Source organism: Theropithecus gelada, chromosome 3 (assembly GCF_003255815.1).
Source record: "Theropithecus gelada isolate Dixy chromosome 3, Tgel_1.0, whole genome shotgun sequence".
Lineage (NCBI taxonomy): Eukaryota > Metazoa > Chordata > Mammalia > Primates > Cercopithecidae > Theropithecus > Theropithecus gelada.
This window is the reverse complement of record NC_037670.1, coordinates 65,266,254-65,291,004: the sequence shown is the minus strand read 5'-3', so window position 1 is coordinate 65,291,004 and position 24,751 is coordinate 65,266,254.

Here is a 24,751-nt window from a genome sequence, read left to right as displayed (position 1 = left end):
GGCGGTCTTCATGACAGCCCTCCACAGCATGGCTGCAGCCTGAGGCTCTTGGGTCCCAGTCACAGCCTAGCTGTGCCACTAGTCAAGCTCTGGCCAACTTCTCTGCCTAAGCGCCAGTTCCTGGCATTACAAACATTCAACCCTGACAATCACTGTAAACACTGTCTCCTTTTTTAAAAGTACAGTCTATCTCACCCTCCTTATCTTGTGAGCAGGTCCTATGTGTTATTGATTTTTTTTTTTTTTTTGAGATGGAGTCTTGCTCTGCTGCCCAGGCTGGAATGCAGTGGCATGATTTCAGCTCACTGCAACCTCTGCCTCCCAGGTTCAAGTGATTCTTGTGCCTCGGCCTCCCAAGTAAATGGGATTGCCAGTGTGTGCCCATCTAATTTTGTATTTTTAGTAGAGATGGGGTTTCGCTGTGCTGGCTAGGCTGGTCTCAAACTCCTAACCTTAAGTGATCCACCCGTCTCGGCCTCCCAAAGTGCTGGGATTACAGGCATGAGCCACCACGCCTGGCCTGTTATTCACTTTTGTACCCTTGGCTCACAAAAATGTGCCTATCAGAGAGTAGTTATGTAATGTAGAATGAATGATTGCATTAATGCATTTATCAATAATTTAATATTGAAGCAAAATATTGGGCCATTACCAGTAAGTTTGGATGTACTCCTAGAAATGGCATTAGATAAATTTAAGAGTGCAACATAAGAAAACATAAGAAAATCAATAAGCGGTTATGAATTGCACTGATATGGTATGATCTGGATATATTTGCCTCCTAGCAGGAAATCACAAAATACAGTGTCTTATGGCTTATTTAGAAATGACTATTTCTATTTCTAAATATGCCTAATAATTGTTTATCTCTCTCCTAATGAAAAGGTAAGGGCAACAAAAAAGAATGAACTGAGTCTCTCATAGAATTGTTAGTCAGCTAGATGACAAATAATTTCTAATTTAGTGACATGACTCATATACCCAGAAATTTCTGAGGAGGCTGCTCATCTTTGCGCAGAGACTTTTCTTGCCTCAGAAAGCACACCTTCACCACCAGGCTGTGGAGGGTCCTCTGAAGATGAGGGACCCTCAGGGCAACATGGGGGCATGGTGAGAGCTGAGGGTCCCACCTGCCTGACTACAAACTGCATACTCAATGGATGTCGGCGCTTCTGTGATAAGAAAACGGATGGGTTCATCTACCACTCATCCACTGACTCACGTCTTCAACACTTACTAAACACCTCCTGCATGACAGTCACCACGGGAAGGAGGAACACGAAGACAGTCTATAGAGCAGCCCCTCCTCCTTGGGAGCCCACAGAGTGGGAGAACCAAGGCTGACACACGACCTGGCTACAAGAGAACTGACATAGGCTGGAGAGTTGTACAAACCAAGGGTGCTCCAGCTTCTTACGGACAAGGTTCAGGAAAGGCTCTGGGGGTTGGGCCAAACGCAGAAGACAAGGCAGTCATTTACTAAAAATCTCAGATTCTTTCTCAAATGTGTCTATACCTGCAGGTCACTTTTTCAGGAGAAGTTCCTGGTTGTGGAGAGAAACGTTCAGATTTCCACCCTCTCTTGTCCCAAAACAGGCATCGGATCCACTGGAAATGTACCGTATAGTTCACTGCCTTCGCTAAATATTTGTTTGGAGGTTTTCTGTCATAGTCAGCATCCAATAAGGATAAATAGCCTACATTGACATCTAAAAAGAGAAAACATAAATTAAAAATACAACCTGAGGTTTGTAGAAAAGCATTCTCCATTTTAAATGCAGAGAAAGCAGGCAGATAGGTGGGGACAAGGAGTAGAGATGAGCAAGAACTGAAAGACAGCATCAAATTCTAGACATTTCCTGTCCTTGGAGCATTTAAATTTGGATTAAATCCACCCAGTCAAAGCTCCTGGATGCAGATATGAATTGAGGAACGGTAGAGAATTGGGAAGAAAAACAGTGTTTCTAGCATCCCTTATGTTCCAAGTGCCCCCTGACACCCTGAACAGGCCACCCCCTGACCCTAGTGGGGATGGAAGAGGGTTGAGTCAGTTTCTTTAGCTGCCATTCAAGCCCACTTCCTGCTCCTCGCCAGTTTGTCAGCCAGCCTGTGAAATTTCGGTATACCCAGAGTCTGAACCCATTCTGGTAAGGACGGCACAATTACCTGTGGAGTTTTAGCCTAACATTTTTTTTTTTTTTATGTTTAGCCTACTTTTTATGTTTAGAAGCAAAAGTATTTAATACTCTATTTATTTAAAAATTGCCCCAAGACTTTTTAATAAATGGTGTTGGGACAACTAGACATTAGCCATTTGTAAAAATATGGGCACCTCATACTATAAAAAATAATAATAAATATTAGCAAATCAGATATCTAAATAAAAGAGAAAAAACAAACTGCGCAAGTACTGAGGAACACATGAATGACTTTTTTTATAATTTGGACGTAAGAAATAAATTTTGAACTATGGCTCAAAATCTAAGAGTCTTACAAGAAATGGTGGATAAATTATTATTTTAAAAATAGCCTAACATATAAAGAGCTCTTAAATATCAAGAAAAAACAAACTCAATACAAAAATGGGCATATATGAACAATTCACAGAAAAAAAGTAGATAATGGTTTTAAATATATGAAAAAATACCCAACTTAATTCATATAAAATGCATATTAAAATGAACATTTCTCAATTATATGACTGGCAAAACTCAACAGCTTGAAAATACATCTTGTTGGCAAAGAAGTGGGAAAACAGGCAGTGTCAGACACTGCTGGAGGTGAATGTGACAATACTTACCAAAATCACATAGGCATTTACTGTTCAACCCAGGAACAGCCTACCTAGGAATTAAACTTGAAGATACACTCTTCCCACTACATTTAATACAGTATATGCACAAGTCTTCCATGCAAATACATAGGAGACTGGCTGAATAAACTATGGTCCATCTATACAATGGAGAAGCACACAGCAGTTAAAAAAAAAAGATATTGATGAATAAATACATATGAAGTGATTTCTAAATATGTAATTTAACTAAGAAAAGCACAATGCAAATGAGTGTAAGAAATAAGGGGAAATAATGTGGGTATGCATGGGCTTATTTTCCCAAAAAGAAACATCAGAAAAACAATTCCCATAAAATTACAATAATCGAGGCAGGGCGCAATGGCTCACGCCTGTAATCCCAGCACTTTGGGACGCCGAGGCGAGTGGACCACCTGAGGTCGGGAGTTCGAGACCAGCCTGACCAACATGGAGAAACCCCGTTTCTACTAAAAATACAAAATTAGCCAGGTGTGGTGGCGCATGCCTGTAATCCCAGCTACTCGGGAGGCTGAGGCAGGAGAATCGCTTGAACCCAGGAGGTGGAGGTTGTGGTGAGCCAAGATCGTGCTATTGTACTCCAGCCTGGGCAACAAGAGTGAAACTCCAGTCTCAAAAAAACAAAAAAACAAAAAAAATTTATAATCATCGTTCTTCACAGAACTAGACAAAACAATCCTAAAATTCATATGGAATCACATAGCCAAAGCAATACTAAGCAGAAAGAACAAATCTGGAGGCATCACATTACCAGACTTCAAACTATACTACAAGGCTATAGTTACCAACACAGCATGCCAGTGGCATAGAAATAGGCATGTAGACCAATGGAACAGAATGGAGAACTGAAAAACAAGGCCAAATACCTAAAGCCAATTGATTTTTGACAAAACAAACAAAAACATAAAGTGAGGAAAGGACACCCTGTTCAACAAATGGTGCTGGGATAATTGGCTAGCCACATGTATTAGAATAAAACTGGATCCTCATCTCTCATTTTATGTAAAAAATCAACTCAAGCTGGATCAAAGACGTAAATCTAAGACTTGAAGCTATAAAAGTTCTAAAAGATAACATCGGAAAAACTCTTCTAGACGTTGGCTTAGGCAAATAATTCACGACCAAGACCCAAAAGCAAATGCAACGAAAACAAAAATAAATAGATGGGACCCAGTTAAACCAAAAAGCTTCCGCAAAGCAAAAGAAATAATCAGCAGAGTAAGCAGACAACCAACAGAGTAGGAGAAAAAATCTGCAAACTATGCATGTGACAAAGGACTAATACCCAGAATTTATAAGGAACTCAAACAAATCAGCAAGAAAAAACAACCCCATCAAAAAGTGGGCAAGGACATGAACAGACGATTCTCAAAAGAAGATATATAAATGGCTAAAAAATATGTGAAAAAATATGCTACATCACTAAGTAACAGGGAAATGCAAATTAAAACCACAATGAGATACCGTCTTACTCCTGCAAGAATGGTCATAATTTTTAAAAATCAAAAAATAATAGATGTTGGTGTGTATGTGGTGAAAAGGAACACTTTTACACTGCTTGTGGGAATGTAAACTAGTACAACAGGACCAACCTAAATGCCCACCAAGGATAAAGAAAATATGCTATGTGTGCACCATGGAATATTCAGACATAAGAAGGAACAAAACAACGGCATTTGCAGAAACCTGGATGGAGTTGGAGACCATTATTCTAAGTGAAGTAACTCAGGAATGGAAAATCAAACATTGTATGTTCTCACTTATAAGTGGGAGATAAGCTATGAGGATGCAAAGGCATAAGAATGATATAATAGGACTTTGGGGACTTAGGGGTAAGGATGTGGGGGTGAGAGATAAAAGACTATGTATAGGGTACAGGGTATACTGCTCGGGTGATGCGTGCACCAAAATCTAACAAATCACCACTAAGGAACTTATTCATGTAACCAAAAACCACCTGTCCCCCCAAAACTACTGAAATAAAATAAAATAAAGGAAACAAATGAAAACCATTACCTATAAGGACTAGGTGAGAACAAGGTAGAGGAATAAGGCTGTTGAAAGATTTAGCTCTGAATACATACATCTTTAAATGTGCTTTAGACATTTGAACAATAAAATGTCTCACAAATTCAAAACATAAATTAATGTTAAAAAATGGGGCTGGGCACCGTGGCTCATGCCTGTAATCCCAGCACTTTGGGAGGCCAAGGAGGGTGGATCACCCAAGGTCAGGATTTCAAGGCCAGCCTGACCAACATGGTGAAACCCTGTCTCTATTAAAAATACAAAAATTAGCTGGGCCTGGTGGTGCATGCTTTTAATCTCAGCTACCCGGGAGGCTGAGGCAGGAGAATCGCTTGAACTCGGGAGGTGGAGGTTGCAGTGGGCCAAGGTCGTGCCATTGCTCTCCAGCCTGGGCAACAAGAGTGAGACTCTGTCTCAAAAACAAAAACAAAAACAAAACAAAAGGATAAAAGTATGCCTCAGCATTAAGTACATGCAAAAAAGTGAACCTAGCTGTATATAAAATGTATAGCAAAACCTCACAGAGAAAATAATTAATTCGACTAACTTTTGACTATGGGCTCTTACTGTAATAGATCATATAAGAACGTAAAGTCAAAACTAAACCAAAAAATCTAGAAAGAAATATTGAACTTTATCTGGTAGGTTTGTGATTGTTAAGGGTACAGGTGCTTTAATTCTAAAACGATTTTGTGTATACTGTAGGATACAGCAAAGTGAATTTTGCTCATTGGAAACTGGCTCTCAAGTTCTCATGTTTTGGCAACTGGAATTCTCACTGTAGGAGAATGGGGATCTGAATACACAATGGGAGAAAGTAAGAAGGAACCCTGGGTGTTGGATTTGAATTAAGGCATTGTCAGGAACTCATTTTACACACACACACACACACACACACACACACACACACACACACACTTGTTAAATCAATGACGCCCCAATAGCAATGAGCAAATGTGATGTGCAGTTCTTGTGTTCTAATTTCATTTCCCGTCAATGAACCAAGCCTCATTGAGGACATGGCCAGTTCCAAGGAAGGGCTGGCCAAACACAGGATAAGCCAGGACACCCTGGTGTCCCAGAAAGTAAAGAAGCACTTGAGGATCATGATGTCATGTCAAAAAAACCTCAGGTAGCATCTTGGAGGAGCTCCCACTGGAATAATTTGTGCATCAAAAAGAAAAATAATGGAGGTGAACTAAACACATTGAATTTTTAAGAAACGCTATGCACCATAGAGATAAGAGAGCAAGAGTAAGATAGAGAGAGACAGAAGCTCTTATTTACTGAAGAATGCCAGTTAATTCATGGTGGAATTAGCAAATCACCATTTTGTAGCCTTCTGTGTACCTATATCACCCATGGATCCTTAAAATCATGGGGTGACAGTTTGTAGGGGAAGAAGATACTAAGATGGTCTCACAAGTATCATCTCTCAAAGGGGAAAATGGAGAGATTGGAGGTTCTTTCCCCAAGCAAATTACCAAACTTAGCACCATCGCCTATGGAATATGCTGCCAATCATCTGTGAGCTGAATTTAATCATGAGGAAACAGTCAGGCAATTTCCTGAATGTGCAACATTCAGAAAATAACTGACCTAAGCTCATAAAAAAAAGTCTGGAAAAAAAAAAGGCAAAAATTGGAAGTGTGTTGTAGATTTTTAAAGGGACTATATAAAAACACAGCAACAAAATGCATTCATGAACTTTGACCTACTTCTGATTTAAAAATATAAAGAGCTATAGAAGGCATTTGGGGGGATTTTAAAAATTTAACTGTGGATTACAGAACAGATATTCTTGAATTAATGTTGATTTCTTTTCCTTACGATAGTGTACTGAGTTTTGTAGAGAATGCCCTTGTTTTCATGAGATGTTTAAGTATTTAGGGGTGGTATGTTACAGGGCCTGCAACTTTCTTTCTCTCCAATGGCTTGTCCTCCCCCTCAAAAACATCCCCTACCCACGTGTGCACACCTGTACACATGCAGATAAGGCAAATGAGGCAGAAATCAACAAATGGTGAATCTCAAGGAAAAGGATACAGGTATATGTTGTACATATTTTTCTAATTTTCCATCAACTTGAAATTACAATAAGAACTGAAAAAGAACACATGAAATGCAACATTAAAAAATACCATGGAGATTTTGAATTTGGTGAGCAATACAGTTTGATTCATTTTTAAAAGAAACAAATACTGGTTCTCAGAGGAAAATTACTATATCCCAGTAAAAATGTAGAGACAATGGGTCTGGCCCACTCACTGACAGTCAGAAGCCAGCTCCTCTCCAGGGCCAGGGCCTGTGGAAGTCAATGTAAAGCGCGTGTATGGTGAGTTGCCTGTGGGTGCCACTTCAGCCCACTGAGCTTCAGTTTCTTGCTTTTTTGGGGAGGCTCAGAATCCTAAGCCACCAGGGGCAGAACATGGAGAAGGGGTGAGCCCCAAACTTCACACTCTGCCCCTACACTGCTTCAGAGGGGGTCCTGTGCCCTGTTGATAACGTGAGATACAGAGATGTCTCAGAAGTCCTGGGTCAACTCGGCGGTCAGGGAAGCTCAGCAGAGGTTAGTTTGAGGGAAGCAAGGCAGGAGGGTGCTGCAGGCAAAGACTCAACCTGAGCACACACAGAGCCCTGAGGGTCAGGAGGAGGCACGAGAGACTAGCTGGGGAGGGATGGGCAGGGCAGCGAGCAGCAGCAGCCACTGCGTCACAAGGATGGTGCTCACCATGGGCAGTTTTCATGTGGGGTATCCACAGTGGAGCAGTTTGTTTATAAGCAAGCAGAGAAAAAGGATTTTGATGTTTTTGTAATGAATAAAGAAAAACACCACTATACATACAAAGGTTATAGGGGATGTTTTAATCACGTCAACAGAATTGGAAAATAAGGCGCCTTGTCCACTGACCTTTCTGAGAAGCAGCAGGTACATAAATCTGCACAATTGGCTCATCCCAGAAGTAGATCTGTTTCACAAGAAAATCAGAGGGAGTAGGTTTCTCAGAGAATCTAGGAGATAAAAACAAAATAGGGATTTCTCAATTTTTTTCTTCTCTCTCAAAGATTTTAGTCAAATTTCTATCAAGAGTTTACTCAATTTGTGCAAAATATCCTTGTCACTGCAAGGAGGTAGCCTGGGACTAAAAAGGGTCAATGTGCTTAATTCCACAACGCCACCAGGTCTCTTAGTAAAAACTCCTACATAACACTTTCACACTGCATCTCATTAAAAACAAACACTTTGGCCGGGCACGGTGGCTCACACCTGTAGTCCCAGCACTTTGGGAAGCTGAGGTGGGCGGATCACCTGAGGTTGGGAGTTCAAGACCAGCCTGACCAACATGGTGAAACCCCATCTCTACTTAAAAATACAAAATCAACTGGGCGCGGTGGTTCACACTTGCAATCCCAACTACTCGGGAGGCTGAGGCTGGAGAATTGCTTGGGAGGCAGAGGTTGCAGTGAACCGAGATTGCACCATTGCACTCCAGCCTGGGCAACAAGAATGAAACTCCATCTCAAAAACAAACCAAAAAACAAACCAAATAACAAACACTTCAGTAGCAAACAAGCACAAGAATCGCCAGCACAGTCTGTAGGAATAAGACAAACAGCACTGGCTACATGTGGTTAGGGAGGGGCACTGCAGCACACACACATATGTTTGCATGTTTGTATTAACTTTTTACCGTAACCTGTTTGTAGATAGAAGATAGCAACACAAAGCTAAATAGTAGTCTTAGTAGTTAGACTCAGAAATTCCTCAGAACTGATTTACTTTTTCTGCATGTGACTTAAAGAATTAAATTAAAATCCAAACTCTAAGCAGATAGCCACTTTTAGACATTGAATGGTTAGCTAAGATGGCAGAATGAGGGTCAGGCCAATAAGCAGAGATTAAACTGTGTGCTAAGGGCTGTGTGGACAGCGCCTGCATAAGATACAGCCTTGTTCACGAGAACCCTTTAATCTAGTTGAGATGCCCACCTAACCAACCAGGAGGAGTAGAACAGTGAGCATCTTTGCCACATAGACTAAACACACGGGGACTCGGAGAAGGAAAGTGATCAAGGCCCTGCCCATCCAGACCTCCAACCAACTCTGCAGACTGTTGGTTTCCATTAGCACCTTTGCTGTAGAATTTCAAACTATCTTTTCAATAGTCACTTACCTTCCCAATAGTCAATTACCTTCCCAGGTAATTTATTTATTAACTGTGGCCTATACAAGTCTCGTGAACTCAACATCCCTGAGAAAAATAATTATTTTATCAAGTTTCCTTAGATATATAAATTTAAACACATTTTCTCCTTTCGGAAAAATAAAAAAAATCTAGCTCAGACCTATGCTGAGACAATTAGATTTCTAAATGAGACTGTATGCATTATCACTAATAATTATAATGCTTCTCACTCTAATAAGGTTAACAAGCAGGAATCCAAACTCAAAAACCAAAGTCAGGAAGCTTACTGTCTGAGCGGCAGAATAGATAACAAGTTCTTTAAACAATAAGCCTTATTATTGCTTTAAAAACACAATTTAATTCACTGATTTTTTTTCACAAAACATTCCTAAGGACAATATGTCTTACTCCAATCTCATTCTCATTGTAGCTGTCACCATCAACACACCTTACTAGCAACATGACAGGAAATGCCCTTGTAACAGGTTTGGAAAATTCAATTTCTATCCGTAGAGATTCCTGCGGGTTTTCAGAAAGCTCAGTGAACTGATGGAGATTCACTTTATCCCGAAGCAATACAAATGTTGTTTTATTTCTCCTATTATCCTGTCATCAAAGAGAAAACAAGTTAAGCAAAATTTGCCTTTGGTAAAACAAACACATTAAAAATCAGCCAGCAGAGCCTAAATGAAGCAGAGATACCGAGAAAGGCTCTCCTTACCGGGCCATCTTCCTCCCCAAACTCGACCATCACGGGTTTCCTTAGCCATTGCCTGTTGATGGGTCTTCTGCTGGAGCAGGTATAGAGGTTGAGGCCCACAACTCCACCAATCTTGGGGAACAAAGACCATCTCAGAGCAAATGACAGCAAGGAGTGGACTTAAGTGAGAAAAGCAGCAAACTAAAGTATCGTGGTGCTGTATTACACTTACATAAAATTGTATGTCTGATATTAGAGGTTAGCATACAAAAATAAACCAGTTTTACTAGTCAGGATGACAGGATTGGAGTGAATACAATGCTTCATTTGCATCATTCTCTCAATTATTTCTAAAGTATTTTGAAGTATTTTTTATTTTAAAAGCTATTACAAAAGAAATATGTGCTCATTGTAGATAATCAGGAAGGTATAGAAAAGTATATAGAAGAGTGAAGAACAGCTTTTCTATAGTCCCATTGTTCAAGCAAATCATATTTCAGGATGTCGAGTATCAAATTTTGCTATGTAATAGAGTACATATTTGGCAGACAATTTAGTCGTCTATATCTATATATAGAGAGATGTATATACACACACACACACACATATATATATATTTTTGACACGGAGTCTTGCTCTGTAGCCCAGGCTGGAGTGCAGTCGTGTGATCTTGGCTCACTGCAACCTCTGCCTCCGGGTTCAAGCAATTCTCCTGCCCCAGCCTCCCAAATAACTGGGACTACAGGCGTGCGTCACCACGGTCAGCTAATTTTTGTATTTATAGTAGACACGGGGGTTTCACTATGTTGGTCAGGTTGGTCTTGAACTCCTGACCTCAGGTGATCCACCCGCCTCGGCTTCCCAAAGTGCTGGGATTACAGGCATGAGTCACCGTGCCCAGCCTCAGTTGTCTATATTTTTGCAGTCTTCCCAAATTACTAAAATTCCCTAATTGACATAATATCAATTAACTGTATATGAACTCTATCCCTATGTTGAACACTTAGGTACATTTCTATTTGAGTTATCATAAATAATGTTGTTTTGAGTAAATAAATAAGACAAGACATCTTGCTCTGAACAAATCTTTTCTCATTTCCCCAGCATAGATTCTTACAAGTGTAACAGTGTAGGCCAGGTTGTTGCTGGATGCCTAGTTGACAAAGTGCTTTCCAAAAGGTCACACTGACGAACGCCATGGTTTACTCACTGCACCTCCACAAGCAGTAAGTGTTTTTAAGTAATTGCACTTTTGTAAGTTTAAAAAAATCATTTTAATTTGTGTTTTTTATTGCTTGTTAGTTTGAATTATTTTCATATGCTGATTAGCCATTTCCATTTCCATTTAAAAAAGCAAATGCTGTAAAAGATGAGCATTTTTTGACCAAAATAAGATGTATCTCATTAATTTGTCCATACATCCATCAGACATTTGTTGGGTCACCAAATGAGCCACATACTTGAGCCAGACTGGGCTCTGGGGCTACAGAAATATAGAGAATCCTTGCTCTCTGCCCTTCCAAACTCGCTTACGGTGACCCTGGGGTAATTCACAAAGCTTCCGAGTGGATGTCTACAAAATTGCCAAGTGGCTGGGACAATCCTCCCTGACTTCCCCCTCCTCACATCCCCCTTTCACTGTGGTCCCCTGTTTCTCCTGACCTCCCAGGGAGCCAGGGGCCACCCTGCAGGTTCAGCCCAGCTGTGCCTCTCCGGTGAGCAGGGAGGATGGGGGTAAGCACTGCCATGTCCTCAGCAACCCCTTCTTAAGTGTCATTCAGGTATACTCCACATTTGATGTTAGAACCATATCTTCATTGATCTAAAGACAAGATTGGCTGGGCGCGGTGGCTCATGCCTATAATCCCAGCACTTTGGGAGGCTGAGGTGGGCGGATCGCGAGGTCAGGAGATCGATACCATTCTGGCTAACATGGTGAAAACCTGTCTCTACTAAAAATGCAAGAAAAAATTAGCCAGGCATGGTGGCAGGCGCCTGTAGTCCCAGCTACTCAGGAGACTGAGGCAGGAGAATCGCTTGAACCCAGGAGGCGGAGGCTGCAGTGAGCTGAGATTGCGCCTCTGCACCCCAGCCTGGGAGACACAGCAAGACTCTGTCTCAAAAAAAAGAAAAAAAAAGACATGATTGGCCACAATGCTTACATAATCACTGCATCACATGCTGCAACCCCCCAGAGCCTTCTGTTCTCTAACAATGGATTAGAAGGCCTCAATGAAACACCGAATGGGCCCAGTGACCCAGATACAAGTGACATCTAGTTTTGCCAGGAGTTTTCTGAAGAAGCTAATCTTCTAAGAGGAGTAGAGTCAGCAACATGTTCTAAGTGGCCCCTCTTGACACTCAGAGGGTGCAAACACGCAAAAATCAGGTGCAAATATGCCAACCTAGTCTCTTTTTTTGTCATTAAAGCCCAATTACTGCAAATTTGAAATGGTCATTAGAAGTAGCAGGTCATCTGTCAGCTTGTACCTGCCCAGGAGCTTGGCCCCCTGGATATGGGTTCTTCTTGAAGAGTATGAGCTGGCTAATGTAGCATGGGCTCTGTGTCTCCGCCCCAGCAGGATTGTGCCCAGCAAGGTCACCAGGTAAATGCACCTGGACAGATCCCAGGCTCTGGACAGAGCTCTGAAGGTTGTAATGAAAAAGCATCCGGAACTCCATCTGCCCAGTGCTAACGTGGTTCAAAGGGAGACGACCCTGAAACACAGAGTACAGGGAGTGGGGTGTTTATAACACAACTGTGCGAACTGTCTTGAATCCAGACCAGGGGAGAGGGGAAAAGTAGTTAAAAAGATAGCCCATCTCAAGTTAGACTGGATGGCAGGAAGCAAGAGCGCAGGCCTTAGGACTCAGGCCTTAGGACTCGTAGGCAACGAATGTTCTTAAACACTCGTGAGTAATGGTGATGATTATTAGTAGGTTCAGATAGACTATTTACTTGCTAATTTCCCAAATGTTACAGTAGCCATCAGTTAAATAAGCCAGCAAGACTGGAGAGGGATGCTAAATTGGCAGGAGAGGAAGGCCAGAAGCCTATTCACTTACTTCTTCTTGAAAGCACTGGCCATTTCATAAAGTAAAAATAAAAAAATCTCAGAGACAATTTCCAAAGTTACCAGAGCAGAAATAAATAAATAAACTTTGGCCTTTTTAAGCAGTTATGTATCAGCAGGGCTACTTTAAGAATCACTGCATGTAATAAATCATTTGCATTACTTCACATCATTCCTCCAAAAAAACCCAGAAAGTATCCTGAGAAATAATGTTTCTGAGTCAAACATCCCAAGTATCCCAGATGAAAACCTACCAAAACAAAAAAGGATAAAATAGAAGCAAGGTTCCACTGGAAACCTTATACTATTACCATGAAATATTTAAAATTCAAAATGAAAGTCTCCAAATACCAAACTGCCACCCGGAAAAATAAACACAGTACTTCAGAAACTGATTCTGTTTTTGGTTTTGAGAAGCAATTACAAATACAGGTTAACATCCTGGGAGAGGGAAATAGTATTTTTATGGATGGAGAAAAAGTGTGACTTACCAACAATAAATCTGAGATAACCGTAATTCCTTCTTCATGTAGATAGCCTTCCTCCTTCGAGTTTCCTTGCTCAGAGACTTCCCAGATTCTAGATATGAGACCGATGAGTTCAAGCCTCACTCCTTTGTCAACCACAAATGGCCCTGAGGACTGGCCCTGAGCAAGGAGCGCCCGGGTATATTTGAAGATGAGAACTGCACTCATAAAGCTTAGCTGCACGAACCAAAAAGATGTCAATAAAATGCTTCACGGAGTATGATGCATATATTCTTCCCTCTTTGATTATTATAAGGAATTAAAATGATTGAACTACAGGCCAAGAGAACTGGATTTAAGTCCAGGTTTGTCTTTAGGTGATTATTGGCCAACTTCCTAAGAAACAGGTTGCTTTCTGATATTCAGTCTCTTGACCAAAGGAAAGTAAATGGCCTCTATGTTTTATGCTGTTACTTGGTTTAAACCCCAATAACCACTTGGCAAATCCCTTCACAAATTGGCCCCCACCTCCTCCCACAGCCTTCTCCCTCCCCATTACCTATGTGCATTCTAATCTCAAGCCACCTGAATCTCTTATTGTTCCCAAAGAATTGAGGCTTTTTCTTGATGGCCTAGAGATTCCCCTACCTGCAGTACCTTTACCTTCGTTTGGACTGGCAAAATCCATCCTACTTTTCTCTCTCTCTTTTCCTTCTCCTCTCTCTTTCTCTCTCTCTCTCTGTCTCTCTCTGTCTCTCTCTGTTTAGAGATGGGGTCTCACTCTGTCCCCCAGGCTGGAGTGCAGTGGCACAAGCACCACTCCCTGCAGACTTGAACTCCTGGGTTCACATGATCTTCCCACCTCAGCCTCCCAAGCGCTGGGACTACAGACATGTCTGGACTTATCTTGATTTTTCCGAACTCTTAATGTAGTCCCCTTTCAAATCTACACAAAAGTAGAGAGAATAGTATAGTAGTATAAAATGCCTATCACCCAACTTTAACAATTATTCACTTGAATATTCTTTCTTCTATTCTCTACTCAACTTTTAAAAAATATTTAAAAGCAAAAAGCAAATCTCAGGTATTATTTTTATCCATGAACAATTTAGTGTGTAGTACTGATAGATGAGGACTCTTCCTAAAAACATGCCCACAATGCCATTATCACATCTAACAAAACTATGATTCTTTACTATGTTTTTTTTTTTTTTTAATCTGATACGGAGTCTCGCTCTGTCACCCAGGCTTGAGTGCAATGGTGCGATCTCTGCTCACTGCAACCTCCGCCTCCAAGGTTCAAGCGATTCTCCTGCCTCAACTTCCCGAGTAGCTAGGATTACAGGTGTGCACCACCATGCCCAGCTAATTTTTGTATTTTTAGTAGAGACAGGGTTTCGCCATGCTGGCTAGGCTAGTCTGGAACTTCTGACCTTGTGATCTGCCTGGCTCAGCCTCCCAAAGTGCTAGGATTACAGACGCGAGCCACCGCAGCAGGCCCTACTACATATCTTTTAAAACCAACCTCAAATGTCCAAGAGACAAAATCAGCTGCACCACTGCTTGTGTTTGAGCAGAATTTTGCCATTCTCCTAATCATAGGACTAAGCATATTTATTGAAGTATATCTGTTTGCAACTTCATTCATCGATGCTTAAAAGACACAGACTAATCTTTTTCTTCTTTGTACCCTAGAAGCTCCTAGCAATTGCTAGATAATGTGTGTCCATGAAATGAAATTGAGATTCTGTTTTCTATTGGCCATGCTTATTTAACCACAATGATATCTAATGGCTTAGATATACCTTTTAAAATCTAGTTCTTTTGCCAACAATAAGGTTACACTAGTTTGGAAATGCATTTAAACCACTATTAAAGGCCCTTTACATGAGGTAGCTTACCACGGATATTAGGACTTAAAATGAAAGAACAGTTTTTAAATTAAACAAATGCTTTAAAGAATATATTATGCCCACTTTCACAATGCCCACTTTTTGGATCAAAAATATCAGAAATGGTCACTTTAAGAGGACAATCATGTTCGGTTTTATTTCTGACTCTGAACTAAGAACTGTGGCAGACCCTGGGGTTCAGAGATGTACGAGACAGGGACAGTGGCGGGAATGATTTGGTATCTCCCAGATTTGTGCTCTGGAGCCTCATGAAGGGTCATCGCTGGGAAGTAATTCCATTTTCCAGGTCCCTCGAGTCCAGGTGAGGCCATGTGTGCTCACCAGGGGAAGGTGAATGCAGCAAGGTGTGCACCTGCAGGGCCACACGGCTGACAGGCAGCATACCTTCTCCATGTGCCATTCCCCTGACTTAGGAAACCACAGAGTGGAGGTGTTGGGGGCACGAGATGGACGGGGCCAGAGTCCCTGAGTCACCACGAGGGAGACCACCCACTGAACACCTGCTGTGGAATGTGTGCGAATGAAGAAAAAACATCTGTTGTATTCAGCTTCTGGGATTTCAGGGTTATCTGTTATAGCAGCTAACGTTATTTCAACTAAAAACTTAACTGTATTAAGTTTGTGTCTTAAGAGGCTAAGCAGTCTAAAGTTGGAAGACAGATGTACAAAAAGAAATTACAAATCAAAGGTGTTGAAGTGCTAAAACAAAGTCACATACAAATTTGTCTCAAACAAAATGAACTCTGCCTTCAGATCTTTGTGAAGATTTCATGGAGAAAGTGGCATTTGAATCTACCCTTGAAGAGAAAGTAATATTTTTTCCAGGGGAAGAAGTAACCTGCTCCGGTTACGGGAAAACATACCATTTCAAGGACATAAGGGGCATCCCGAATCCTGCACAGCGAAGCTGCCTATGTTGGGTTGCATGCACAATGAGGTGCAGAGAGTCAGGTAAAAATGTATGAAGTCCTCGTATGATACAAAGCACAATCGGGCCGGGCGTGGTGGCTCACGCCTGTAATCCCAACACTTTGGGAGGCCAAGTCGGGTGGATCACCTGAGGTCAGGAGTTCGAGACCAGCCTGACCAACAAGGTGAAACACTGTCTCTACTAAAAATACAAAAATTGGCCGGGTATGGTGGTGTGCACCTGTAATCCCAGCTACTTGGGAGGCTGAGAGAGGAGAATCGCTTGAACCCGGGAGGCAGAGGTTGCAGTGAGCTGAGATTGCACCACTGCACTCCAGCCTGGGCGACAGAGCAAGACTCTGAAAAATAAATAAAGAAGAAGAACAATCGGATTTTGTCTTCAAACTACTAGAAAGCCATCAAGTATTCTGAACAAACAGATGACATGACCCGTTGTGTTGTTTATGAAGACAGCTAATCAGAACAGAGGAGAATGATGATGCTGTCCCACCTAGACTGGAGATTGTTGGAGCTCAGCGGCCCTCAGTGAGGAGGGAGGAGGGATGGAAGGAGGACAGGGCCATCCAGCCACCTTTCCTGTATCCATTCCCCATCTCTCCTGAGCTTCTGCCATGTGTCACGTATATGGTATTTCTGCGCCAAATAGGAAGGTCCCTGGTATCAGGGAGTTGACATTCCAGTGGGGGAAGACCAGCAATAAATAAATAAATGAGATAGTTGCTGTTGTGAAAATATTGAAGGAGATAGCCTGTAACAGGAAGGATGACTTCAGATGGTGAGTCTAGGACAACGTCTCTAAGAAAGCAGCATTTGTGCTGAGAGTCAATGAAAGGTCAGCTCTTTGAGAAGTCAAGGGGAGGGCACTGCAGGAAAAGGATCAAGGCAGTACTCCTGGAGGACGGCTAGGAAGGGGGAGAAAAGCCAAGAGAGGAGGATAGAAGGAAAGAAGGAGCTAGACACTGCAGGTGCATAAGATGTTTGGTTTCTATTCCGCACACAATGAGTAGCCATGGGGATTGCTGAGCAGGAGAATGACACTCACTGACTCAGGCTTTTACAATGACTCGACTGCTGTGTGTAGCATGTATTCTAAGGTGACCTGAGAGGAGGCAGGGAGGACAGGACAGTGAGAGAACGTGCCAGCCTGAATGAGAAATGACATATGCTTGGATTCAGGTGGGGGGCAGTAGAGGTAGGAGAGATAGAAAGATTCTAGCTATGTGTTTGAGGAAGAACAGACAAGACTTCGTTATAAGTGAATGGATGAGGGGAAGAAAGGACTCTAGTGACACCTGGGCTTTATCATGGGATTCTGCATGGACGGCGCCGCCCTGTCCTGGGCTGAGGAAAGTAGGAGGAACACGGGGTTGGAAGGGGTCGGGGGAGGAGCCCACTCTGCCATGCTGGGTCTCTGCAGTTTCAGCCCATGTGGAAATGAGAGCGTATAGTTATACGTGTGTGTCTGGGGTGCTTGAGTCAGGTTTGGGATGGAGGTGTAGGATGTAGAGTCCCTATCAGATGGATGTAAAGTGGAAGGAGTGGATGAGATCACATAGGGAGGAGGTGTGGACAGAGAATCTAGGTGGCCCAAGACAAAGCCCTGAGGCACTGACCATGTAACTGTAGATGGGAGGAGCCAACAGGAGTCAGCCAAGAAGGCCAACCAAGAAACCATGTCATGAAGCCAAGAGAAGAGTGTGTCCTCCAAAGCAGGGTGAACCCCACAGAAAGTCCCTGGGAGGGAGAGAATGGGGAGCAGAGGGTATCCAGTGGATTTGGCCAGATGGAGATCTGCTATAACTTTGGCAGGAGCAGCGGCAGTGTGGAGATGGAGATGGAGCCAGAGTTCGATGATCTAAAATGTATGAGAAACCAGGTGTGGTGATGCGCACCTGTGGTCCCAGGTCCTTGGAAGGCCAAGGCAGGAGGATGGCTTGAGTCCAGGAGTTTGAGGCAGCCTGAGCAACCCAGTGAGACCTCATCTTTTAAAAAGACACACACACAAGAGGCAACAAGTATAGCCCACAGCAGGCTCAGAACTCACTTTTTAAATGCTCTGCTGTGAAGAGGAACATGAAAGTTAGGTGCAAGCTGGAAGCAGGTTTGATTTCACTGGAGGGATTTTTTAAAAAAAATAAATGAGATTCTAAGCATGTGCAGGATCATTCAGCAGAGAGAAGTGGAAGCAGCAGCAAAGAGTGAAAAATGAAAAGAGATGAGCTCTGGAAAAGGCAAGGTGGGCAGGAGCAGGACTGTGCCACCTGCAGCCACGCAGGTTGGACATTGTCTAACGCTGGGGCACCCTTCACTCAGACTGAGATGAGGGACAATGAGGGGAGCCTGGAGGAGAGCTCCACACAAATAAAGGGAGAAGCCCATGCAGAGACTGGAGATTCCTTCTATGGTGACAGAGCATGGCCACAGTTAGATTCACAGACTGGAAGTAGATGAGAGAATGACACGTGTTCTTCTCATCTCTCAAGCAGCAATGCAGGCATCAGCCGACGGGGAGGAAAGTGTGCCAGAGACTCAAGAAGAAAAGAAGATGTGACGAAGGGAAAACCCAATGCCATGTGTTACCAATAAAGAACAATCCCCTCGCCAAAAGTATTCATAGCATGGACAGTATGTGTTCTCATCCATTTCTACTTTGGGATTCCAAATTTCTTTCTTTCTTTTCCTTCCTTCCTTCCTTCCTTCCTTCCTTCCTTCCTTCCTTCCTTCCTTCCTTCCTTCCTTCCTTCCTTCTTCCCTCCCTTCCTTTTCCCCTTCCCTTTCTTTCTTTCTTTCTTTCTTTCTTTCTTTCTTTCTTTCTTTCTTTCTTTCTTTCTTTCTTTCTTTCTTTCTTTTTCTTTCTTTCTTTCTTTTTCTTTCTCTCTCTCTCTCTTTCTTTCTTTCCTTCTTTCCTTCTTTCTTTCTTTTCTTTCTCTCTTTCCCTTTCTCCCCTCCCCTCCCCTCCCCTCCCTTCCCTTCCCTTCCCTTCCCTTCCTTTCCTTTCCTTTCGTTTTTTGACAGAGTCTCCCTGTGTCGCCCAGGCTGTAGTACAGTGGCACGACCTCAGCTCACTTCAACCTCCACCTCCTGGGTTCAAGCGATTCTACTGTCTCGGTAGAGTATTTCTCTCGAGTAGCTGAGACTACAGGTGCACACCATCATGCCTGGCTAATTTTTTTTTTTTTTTTTTTTTTTGAGACGGAGTCTCGCTGTGTCGCCCAGGCTGGAGTGCAGTGGCGCGATCTCGGCTCACTGCAAGCTCCGCCTCCCGGGTTCACGCCATTCTCCCGCCTCAGCCTCCGAGTAGCTGGGACTACAGGCGCCCGCCACCACGCCCGGCTAGTTTTTGTATTTTTAGTAGAGACGGGGTTTCACCATGTTGGTCAGGCTGGTCTCGAACTCCTGACTTTGTGATCCGCCTGCCTTGGACTCCCAAAGTGCTGGGATTACAGGTGTGAGCCACTGCTCCTGGACTGGATTCCAAATTTCTATATTCAAAATATCTGAGATGGGCTTTGCTATTCAGATGAATTCTTAAAGGAAAAATAACATTTCTAATCTAAGTGTCAAAATATGATTCTGGACAGTATATTTTTCAAGAACTGATTATGTCCCTCAAAACTATATAAAATAGCAGTAAAATATTCTTGGGAAAAAATTGCACTTACCTTATTAGAGAAGCTCACGAGGTCCCTCAACATAAGAACAGAACCAATCATTTCTTCCTGACCGGGAGAAACAACAACAAAACAAAAAGAAAATGCAGGGAGAGGAAAATTAGGTTGTTTGGGTTAAAGTTACATTTTGCCTATGTAGAAATAGCACAGATTCCCTGCTTTTTGGCCAAGAGACCAATTGGAGGCCAGACCGTCTGTAGAGAGACCATTACTGTGGTGTCCAGTTTTCCTGGAAATCCAGCATCTCTCCTCAATGTGCCCCCCGATATCCTCAGCACACTCCACCAGGGAACTGACACGAGGGCTGATGAAATAAGGCACAGAGCTAAGCAGCATTTCTTTCTTTCTTTCAGATGGAGTCCCGCTCTGTCGCCCAGGCTGGAGTGCAGTGGCGTGATCTCAGCTCACTGCAGGCTCTGCCTCCCGGGTTCACGCCATTCTCCTGCCTCAGCCTCCCGAGTAGCTGGGACTACAGGCGCTTGCCACCACTCCCGGCTAAATTTTGTGTGTGTGTATTTTTAGTGGAGACGGGGTTTCACTGTGTTAGCCAGGATGGTCTCGATATCTCAAGTTCGTGATCTGCCTGCCTCGGTCTCCCAAAGTGCTGGGATTATAGGCATGAGCCACCACACCCGGCCAGAGCTAAGCAACATTTTTTAAAAGGGTCAGGAAGAATGAGAAAAAAATTACATCAAGTGAAGTAATTGTAATTGTAATGAAATAGGTTGTATTCTTTGTAGATGTGAATATTCTCTATTGACAATGATAAGATAGCAGTTGCAGAAATTCTGTGAGCAAGGACAGTCACATTTGAATACATGGTGATTTCTTCAGAAGTTGCACACAATCGTGAACTTAACTCTCCAAGATAAAATCAGACTGTTTTACATAAGTTGTACTTAAACAAACTTTAGCAGAATTATGTGTAACAATGATTGACTTGGTCATTCTCTCTTTTATAAACCAGCAGCATTCATTTGTGATGTATATCAGCTGACTAGAGAGACCACAGCCATGTATGGGAACCGAGCTGGCTGGCCCTCTTGGTCTCATTTCTTGCCTGTGTTTCATAAGCATGACCACTTGCTAGTGAGCCAGCCAATCATGAGCCCTGCCACTTGATAAAGGTTTGCAGACACAAACTCACCCTCCTCTGGGCCATACCTGATCTACAAAAGCTAATTTGCATACTGAAGAAATTAATGCATCCTGTATTCGTGACCATTGGTGGCAGGAGGCAGTTTTGTCCTCCTTAGACAAACGACTCAGGATTCTGGTGATCACAGTGATGTAGTTCCTGATTTCTGTGTAACTCCCCATCAGCTGGAGGGTAGACAGGTTTTTCAGGCTGGAATTATACCTGAAGGAAACACAAGAGTTATCATTACCGTTCCAACACGTGGCAACACTTTTCACCCTGCCTACCAAGAGTGGGATGGGATTTGTTGCAAAAATATCTCTTGGACAGGTCAGGGTAGAAAGAGAGTGATGCAAAGGAGAATTGGTCTGTGCAACGGAAACTCTAAAAAGACGCAGTAAGCCATAATATAAAATTTTACAAAAACTCCTTTTATCAGAAGTAAAAAAGGCACAAGAAAGCAGCTACTAATATAGAAGCATCATGGCAAGTGAAAGAACGTATTCCAGAGCCAGACAGAGATACCACCGCGCTACAGCTGGCTGGAGTTTATGACTCCGGGTTTCAATAATTGGGTATTTATTTACTTATTTACAAACAGCATACTTACTTGCACTGGAAAAGATAACACAATATTGTGAAAAGAGGCCTATGCATGTGGTCAAAGGCCAGTTCCAGCCCTTGCTCTGCAATTTATCTGCTGTATGAGCTCAAGAGTATTGTTTAAGAGAATAAATGAGCCTCAGTTTCCAAATGTATAAAATAGAAATTTTCATCTGGATACATCGCAGTGGGTCATTGCAAGAAGTAAATTAATTAGAAATCATGTTCTAATTGATCAGAAAATGCATCATGGGCTCTATACACATAAGCTTAAGCTCACCCTTGACCACTAAGTGATTCGTGGAGACTAAAACCCTAGGAACCCAAGCTAAAGATAAAAAGAACAAATAAATCTGAGCAGAAACATCACTGGCTGCACAACAAGGGGAAGTATACTTCACAGAATTCATCTTGCCAAACTAATAAACATATAAACCAATGACCAAACAAGCAAAAACAATGACCACAAGCCCAGGAAAAGGAGGCAGGCCAGTCCCCAGAGTGGCTGCAATGTATTATCTAAAATGTCCAGTTATCAATGAAAAATTATGAGACATCCAAAGAAACATTAAGTGTGACCCAAACATGAGAAAAATAAGCAAGCAATACAAACTGCCTATGAGGAGACTCAAATGTTGGATTTAGCAAGGACTTTGAAACAGATATTGTAAACATGATTCAAAGAATGAAAGGAAACCATATTTTTAAAAATCAAAGGAAGTTAGAACAATGATTAGTCAAATACAGACTATCAATAAAGAGATAGAAACTATAAATTTATAAGTTATAGAGAGAACCAAATGGAAATTCTGAAGTTACATATATAATAATTATAACAAAAGAGATGTTTAAAAGTAAATTTGAGAAAGAATCTAGAAACTTGCAGACAGAGCAATAGAGATTATAAATAACAGGAAGAAAAAAGTAGGAAGAAAATGAATAGCAACTCAGAGAAATGTTAAACAATTAAGTTCATGAATTACCTTTTTCTCTCTCTTCTTATTTAAAAAGCCATTCCATAAAAACATTTCTATAGAGCTGTACTGTCGGGCCCATAACACACAGAAATGTAATATAACAAGAACACAAAGGCCAGGTGCGGTGGCTCATGCCTGTAATCCCAGCACTTTGGGAGGCTGAGGCAGGTGGATCACCTGAGGTCAAGAGTTCAAGACCAGCCTGGCCAACATGGTGAAACCCCATCTCTCCTAAAAATACAAAAAATTAGCTGAGTGTGGTGGTGTGTACCTGTAATTCCAGCTACTTGGGAGGCTGAGGGAGGAGAATCGCTTGAATCCGGGAGGCAGAGGTTGCAGTGAGCCAAGATTATGCCTTTGCACTCCAGCCTGGGTGACAGGGCGAGACCTCGTCTCAAGACAAAACAAAACAAAACAAAACAACAACAACAACAACAACAAAAAACACAAATAAGGGAGGTGGGAATAAAACTATATATTTTATTATATGTAAGAATAAAGAAATGACATTAGATGGTAACTTAAAGCCATAGGAAGACATGAAGACAAACAAAAATACTAAATAAGATTAATATACATTAAAAGCAATTTCTAAAAACATATTTGTGCTCTCCTCTCCAGTTTACTTAAAAGACAGAAAACTGGCCAGGTGCAGTGGCTCACACCTGTAATCCCAGCACTTTGGGAGGCCAGGGTGGGCAGATCACCTGATGTCAGGAGCTCGAGACAAGTCTGACCAACATGGAGAAATCCCATCTCTACTAAAAATACAAAATTAGCCAGGCATAGTGACGCATGCCTGTAATACCAGCTACTTCAGAGGCTGAGGCAGTAGAATAGCTCGAACCCAGGAGGCGGAGGTTGCAGTGAGCCAAGATTGTGGCACTGCACTCCAGCCTGGGCGACAGAATGAGACTCTGTCTCAAGAAAAAATAAAAAGACAGAATGTTTTATAAAACCATAATTATAACATTGGACTGTTGGGTTTGTAACACTGATAGATGTAACATACATAATAATCATGACACAAAAAGGGAAGAGGAAATGAATCTATAGAGGAGTAAATTTTCTACATCTTGCTGAAATTAATATAAATTTGAAGTAGTTTCTAGTAAGTTAAAGTGTATACTGTAAGCCTGAGTGCAACAACTAAGAAAATATCTAAAATACATACTTAATAATCATTAAAGGAGTGAAAATGGTATACTAGAAAATACTTAACATAAAAGGAGGCAGTAAAGAAACAGAGGAACAAAGCAATAATGAGACATGTAAAAAATAAGCAAAATGGCATGCATAAATCCATCCAACCACATCAATAATAATATTAAATGTGAGTAGATTACATGAGCCAATCAAAAGGCAGAGATTGTAAGACTATATACAAAACCAAGATTCAACTATATGCTGTCTACTGGAGTCTAGCTTAGGTTCAAGGATAAAATTAGGTTGTAAGTAAAAGGATGGAAAGAGACATGCAAACAGTAACAGCAAGGCATGTAGAGTGGTTATATCTATACCAGACAAAAAAGAAATTAGACAAAAACAGATAGTAGCAATAAAGAGGGACATTTTCTAATGATAATATAGGTAAATTCATCAGGAAGATTAAAAAATTGTAAACATACAGGGACCTAACAATAGGTTCCATATACATGAGCAATAATGGACAGAACTGAAGGGACAGACAGAAAACTCAAAACAATAATACTGTTAATAATGGATAGAACCATTAGGCAGAAAATCAACAAGGATACATAAGACTCAAACAATAATATAAATCAATTAGACCTAACAGACAGCCATTGAACATTTTAGCCAACAAAATCAGATACATATTCTTTTCAAGTGCACATGGGATATTTTCTAGAATACACCGTATAGTAGGCCACAAACAAAACTCAATAAATTTTAAACTACTGCTATTATACAGAGTATATCCTTTGACCATGATGGAATTAAATAATTAGAAATCAATGACAAAAGAAATTTGGAAAATTACAAATATGTGAAAAAGTAAAAAATTCTCCTAAATATTATAATCAATGGTTCAAAGAAGAAATTGCAACAAGAATTACAAAATGCTTTCAGATCAATAAATGAAAACACCAACATTCTAAAACACATTGGGTGCAGCTAAATCAGTGCTTGAAGAGAATTTAAAGATATAAATGGCTATAAAGAAGATGCCAAATCAATAATCTAATTTTTCACCTTAAGAAACAAAATTAAAA